At 44.9% G+C, this 6,630-nt stretch overlaps 1 pseudogene; it reads left to right on the top strand.

Moving 5' to 3' along the window:
• Positions 1-1,754: 1,754 nt before the first annotated feature.
• LOC121764239 lies at positions 1,755-6,428 on the top strand (annotated as a pseudogene).
• The last annotated feature ends 202 nt before the right edge of the window (positions 6,429-6,630 follow it).

The raw sequence follows: 6,630 nt of genomic DNA, 5'->3' as shown, positions 1-6,630 counted from the left end.
AAAAATATATGAATCGGGTGAAAGGGGTGCCGGAATCAGATCTGTTTACATTGTTCGTCGCGGGCCTTAAACCCGACATGCAGGAACGGCTGCAGCTGCACAGACCATCGTCCTTGGCAGCTGCTATGGCTCTAGCACTGGAGCTCGCAGATACGCAGGCTGACTGCTGGCACCAGCCACCGCAGCCGACGACGACTCGTCGCCCCTGTCAGAACAGGGACGGTAGGGGTCCGACGGGAGTCCCCCCCGGGCAGCAGCCGCCCCAGGCATCAGGTGTTGTGATTCAAACCCAGGGAGGTTCAGGCCGGCCGACTGTTTAGATGAGACCCCTAATGGTTCGGGTTTCGCAGGCGGAGAAAGGGGAACGGGCTCGGATGGGCCTGTGCTATTACTGTCCCGACAAATGGGTGATAGGTCATGTATGCAAACAACATTTATTGTGCTACGCTGGAGAGGATGGAAGTGGGGATGATGGAGAGAATAATAAGTTAAAGAGTTATTCGCAAGATCAGGAGGAGCTGAGGAAGCAGAATGTGAAATCTCTGGAGGAAGGGAAAAGTAAAGGGCATGGCGATGTGGATGTAAACATTTCAGAGGAGGAGCTGAAGAGGTTAAAGAGTCTGAAGAAGAAAGAGAAAAAGGTAAAGTTATAGAAGATTAGGGAGGTGGCTGGGACTAAAGGAATCTTTCTAGATAAGGATGATTTGGAGGCTGAATTTGATCTTGAAGCACATGATAAAAAGATGAATGAAGCATTTGGTGAGGAGTATTATGGTGCCGAGGATGTTGATCCGCAGTTTGGGACTGATGGAGATGAAGATGAGAAACTGCACATTGACAATGTTCTTTGGAATGCTTTGAATATGCTGTCGGATGATGATAAGGAGCTGCCACATGGAGGAGTTATGAAGTGCTCGCTAGCCACAAAGACATTTAACATCGGGCTAAACATGCCGGCAAAACCAGTTGTCTTCACGAATGTTCAGGACTTTGATGGGGATTACTATGTCGGGAGACGTTTGCCTATTTGGCGTGTGTTCGATCCAGGAGGAGACGCCTCACCAAAACTTCTGCTACCGGCTATCATTGTTGCTTCGTAATTTCCACCTTGAGGACAAGGTGGATTTCAACCGGGGGAGAGTTGATACGAGTCTTCACTTAATTAGTTTAGATTTATTAAGATTTTGCATATCTTTACATATATTTGTTTCTTGTTCAATAAGTTAGGATTAAGTGTTATAAATAGGGAAGACTGTGATCATTTGAGGGAATCAACGAAATACAATATTAATCTTTTGCCCAACGACGAGTTGAGAATTATCTTTTACTAAGATCTCGCGCTGCCCGAGGGAGAGGAATTCCCGCGCACAGCCGGTTCTTCCTACCGCCGATCCTTCGTTAGGACGCCGGTGAAACGGGATACGACGTAGGGTCGTATCACCTACACAGTACACATGCATGCATAACATAATAACACACGCTCATGTCTACAAATCTACTTGAATAAATATGCACTGTCGTAAGGGTGTGTGTATCGATGTGCAATTGCTCGTACAGGCATGGACAGAACTTATCCTTTGACATTTTCTTTGCGAATTGGATTCTAGTGCATTGTGCACAATATGCATGCAGACAACCAATGTTTGTTCTGCTACTATTCTTCACCATATGTTATGTATGCTTACATGTTGTTCACACACAGTAATAAATAGTGGTGTTATTCTATTCTGTCTTTAGCCACTTATTTCATGCTAATGGTTTGTTTCTTGACATTTTGCTTTGGCTACTTAAAAAAACTTTTCTTTTTTCTTGTTACTGATAAATTGAACTTTGGTGCGATGAATATGTGGTTTCTTTTGAATCCCCCTGGTAAAGCTACAATCCATGTTGGAAGTGTAGACGAAAATCCCCCTGTTCTACGTCAGTTAGAGTCTGCTGCTATGAAAGAGTAGTATTTCAAGGTGGCTCATCCTACCACACTTTCTGTTGGTTCCTCTAACCTCAAGTACAGGAACCCAAAATATCTTTCAATGCTTAACCATTTAAGGTTCTACCTCCCACAGGTCTATCCAAAGTTGGATAAAATTCTTTTCCTTGATGACCACATTGTTGTTCAGAAAGACTTGACTGGACTTTGGTCGGTAGATCTCCATGGAAAAGTAAATGGTGAGAGCTTCCATAGGTTTGACAAATATCTAAACTTCTCCAACCCTCACATTGCTAAGAATTTTAATCCAAATGCTTGTGGGTGGGCTTATGGAATGAACATGTTCGATCTAAAGGAGTGGAAGAAGAAGAAGAAGAAGAAGAAGAAGAAGAAGGATATAACTGGTATATACCACAAATGGCAGAATATGGTAAGACTTGCATCCATTTTTTGTTAGAAAATAAGATACAAACTAGCCGGACGAAAATTATACGGAAATGAAAACAAGGAAATTACACGGAAACAACGGAAAAAATTACACGGAAAAGTCTGTGGAAAGCGGTAAGCCGAGTCGAGGAGTCCTCTTTCCACAAGACGAGATACGCCCCGATAGTGCTCTCTGTTTGGCGTGTCGTCCCCAAAGATAAAACGGCTTCGTCTCTGAAGTAGCAGCACCGCTAGCAGCAGAGCTCCGGCGAACGAGAGTAAGGTTGGGGCAGAGCTTCGACGGGAAGATTATGCAGAGAGGGAAAGAGCGTGTATGTGTTAAGGAATCTCTTCCTTAAGTCGATCGAACTTCCAACACAATCAAGAAACGGAGACCGTAGCCATCGAGTGCCCAAGAGATTTGGGTCGGCGATGACTTCCGGCGGAGGTTGCTGAGCGCGAGAGAGGTCTCGGCGGCAGTGGTAGTGTTGTTTCTTGATGCACAATTTAATTGAGCCAAAATAATAATTTTATAGATTGATTGAATGAATAAAATGATAACAACCTATCCCTATTTATAATACTAGAATACTAGCTTATGGAACAAGAAAACAATATATAAAAAGATACTATGAATCAAAAGATAACTAAATAAAAGATATGGAAGATATGGCATTAATGTCTCGTATCAATTCCCCCACGGTTCAAATCCACCTTGTCCTCAAGGTGGAAACCACGAACCAATGACGAGAGTTGACAGCAAAAGCTATTGTGAGGCTTCTCCTCCTGGATCAAATGCATACCGAACAACTGAACGTCTCCATATATATTCTTGCACGGAATGATTGCTTACCAAGCAGATATCCCACTCGTCGTGTGTATGTCACTGCAGCAAACACTTGAAATCCCCGTCGACATCCGACAATAATGCAGCAGTAGGCAGAAGCACTGTTGAGAGGAGGTTATTCACATCGTAGCTGCACGACAAATATATTTCTTTAGAAGCTGAAACTTGGTGGTCTGCAGGACTTACAGCTCTATCCTCCTCAACTCCATGCTTTTCACCAAGCAAGGCAATAGACGAAATTGATACACCAGTAGCATCCGAATTAGAAGCATCATCGCCACATACATCTTCCACTTCTGTCTCGGATTTAGAGTCCATTAAAAGCATACTGCCCAAGTTTTCACAATGCTCCTCTTCCACTGTCCTGCGCTTAGAATAATATTCAAAATCTCTTGTAACCTCACATGAATACCCAATCGGCGCAACGAAACTCGATGAAGAAGAATCGTCTTCGTCTTGGTCTCTCAATTCATGTGTATATCCACACACATAACTATCCAAACACTCGTCAAGGTTTGGTGAATGTGTATGAGTAATGACTTCTCCAATGCATCTTTCCTCATCTGCTGCATTCTGACAGCAATGTGGTTGTGGTGGCTGCGACAGGGGTTGGTAAATACAGTCTGGGGGCTCCATACGCGCTGGTGGCTCATGTGGCTGGTATTCGGCGTCGGAATTTTGCAGCGCCGCGTCTGAGAGCGTGCAGGTGTACGGCGAATGCTCAAAGACCGGTGTTGGGTTTGATTGATGTCGAGGTCGGGAATCGCCAAACCGATTGAGGGACTCCATATGTGCAGCAACAGGTTGGTGTTGCTGCCTATAGGCGTGTGTCTGCTGCTACTTCCCGTAGGCGTGCCGACGCTACTGTGCGGGCCAGTAACTTGGGGGTGAGTGTTGCCAAGGTTGTGTGCCCGGGCGTGGGCTGCACTGCTGCTGGAAGTGATCGGTTTGCCGCCTGGGTGTATCCCAACAACTAGGCGGACATGGTGGTGGCTGATCATAATCCGAGTATCCTTGCGATGCACGATGAGGCGGTGGTTCCCAACAAGAGGGCTGCCATGACCGTGGTGGGTCGTAGGGCTGGAAGCTCGGTAGTGGTCGGTTTCTGGGAGGATCCCAACAGGAGGGACGGCGTGTCCGGACAAACCCCATTCGGTGAGGCGGCGGTGGCCGGTGGCCATTCTGTCGGTATTGTTTCTGACGAAGGTTGTCCACATGCCAATCTGCTACGTCAATACGGGATTCCATCCTTTCCAGTAAGCAATCAAGTTTTGCAATAATAGGGTGCATCTGGTGCAAGGGCTGATATTGGTGGATTTGGGTGCATGTGGTGCAGGGGCTGATATTGGTGGATTTTGGTTTGAGAAGTGGAGTTGGTGGTAGCCATGGTTTGTGAAAATTTTGACGGCTCTGATGAAGGGATAAAAGTGGTGGTGGATTAAATTGTTTTTTTGGTGAGGTTTGGGTTATAATTGATAGAAGATGGAGGATGAGCACGAGATGCGGCGGTGATGGTGGTGCTGCGGAGGGTGTGCGGAATGATTCCGTCGGCCAGCGGTGTGGCTAGTTGTTGTGCGCGGGTGGATTCCCGTCGGGCAGCGATGTAGCTATGGTTCGATCGGTGTTGTGGAGGGTGAGCTCACGATGAAAGCACCAGTTGTTAAGGAATCTCTTCCTTAAGTCGATCCAACTTCCCACACAATCAAGAAACGGAGACCGTAGCCGTCGAGCTCCCAAGAGATTTGGGTCGGCGATGACTTCTGGCGGAGGTTGCTGAGCGCGAGAGAGGACTCGTCGGCAGCGGTAGTGTTGTTTCTTGATGCACAATTTAATTGAGCCAAATAATAATTTTATAGATTGATTGAATGAATAAAATGATAACAACCTATCCCTATTTATAATACTAGAATACTAGCTTATGGAACAAGTAAACAATATATGAAAAGATACTATGAATCAAAAGATAACTAAATAAAAGATATTGAAGATATGACATTAATGTCTCGTATCAGTATGCAAGAATGCTTGTGTATGTTCTGTCTAGAATGCAATGGATGCATGCCATTTATAGGCCAAGTCCACCCGCAGGGGCATTGATGGAGTCAACAGCCATTATGTGTGCCATGATGGCTTGACTGTAACCGCCGGGGGTTATTGACTGGTGCACTAGTTATTGGGAGCTCAAGAGACACGACGCACCTGGACATGCTACACGACGGGATACATCATGGACCGTCGGGGTCCATCGGGGATCTTTTGTCTCCCGTTATGCATCGGGGTCCAGCGGGACCTTTTGTTTCCCGTTATGCGTCGGGGTCCAGCGGGAACATGACGTGGACCAAATCCGTCGGGTATAGCGTGGAGTTTGGGGTGGTCTAAAAAGAATAAGCGGGGCTTGAACCACGCTCAACGACCAGCTCCAAAGAACAGCCCAAAGACCAATTGCCAAGGCACACGACACAAGGCGGCGGAGCGCGTGTGGGCTCTGTCACCCGTCTTGTTCCACGATAATTATTACACATAATAATTCATCTTATTAAATACTTCATTAAAGAAGTTTATCATCCCCGATGTGGGATAATTAACACTTAGTTAATTAATCCCTTAGTTTTTTCCCATAGCTCATTTTTTAGCTTTATTATGACCAACTTTAATATATTATTTCTCACTCACCCGGAATCGGATTTGAGAAAATGAATAAACTACTGCCATCTACTCGGAACGTAGATCGTCGCTATTGCATTTAATTTCACAAATTAAATATCTTGTAACATTTATTATTAGTCAAAGTCGCTTGACCAAGCACGATTCCAACATTTTTCTCTTCTAATTATTGTCATTGTTTGTATGTGGGTGTGTGTGTGTGCACTTTTAGTGGGACGAGGGGGGTGATTTTCTGATTCAACTGCATTGAAATTTAATTCATTACCATAATGGGGAAAATAACTTTTCTGTAACATAGTAGATAAGAATGATGTGTGGCTTTCTTGGTTGTTTTTAGAATGAAGACAGGGTGCTGTGGAAGCTTGGAACTCTACCTCCAGGTCTGATTACCTTCTATGGGATGACTCATCCACTAGAAAAGTCATGGCATGTGCTTGGTTTGGGTTACAATCGGAGACAGACATAGAGAATGCAGCCGTTGTACATTACAATGGGAACATGAAACCGTGGTTAGAACTGGCAATGACCAAGTACAAACCATATTGGACCAAGTATATAAACTGAGCGAATGATGGAACAATGGTACAGACTGATCATCAACTTCGTAGCTGGGCAAGACAATGTGTATTTGTCTATTCATCTGATCATGGGAACTGTTAGGATTCGCACACACAAGGCTTCCACACACTCAATAAGATCACACACACACTCACTGTTGTATGAGATCACACAATGCAGAAAACACACACACTCACACTTTGAGTAT

Source organism: Salvia splendens, chromosome 14 (assembly GCF_004379255.2).
Source record: "Salvia splendens isolate huo1 chromosome 14, SspV2, whole genome shotgun sequence".
Classification (NCBI taxonomy): domain Eukaryota; kingdom Viridiplantae; phylum Streptophyta; class Magnoliopsida; order Lamiales; family Lamiaceae; genus Salvia; species Salvia splendens.
Note: the sequence above shows the minus strand (reverse complement) of the source record. Positions and strands in the feature narration are given on the sequence as shown.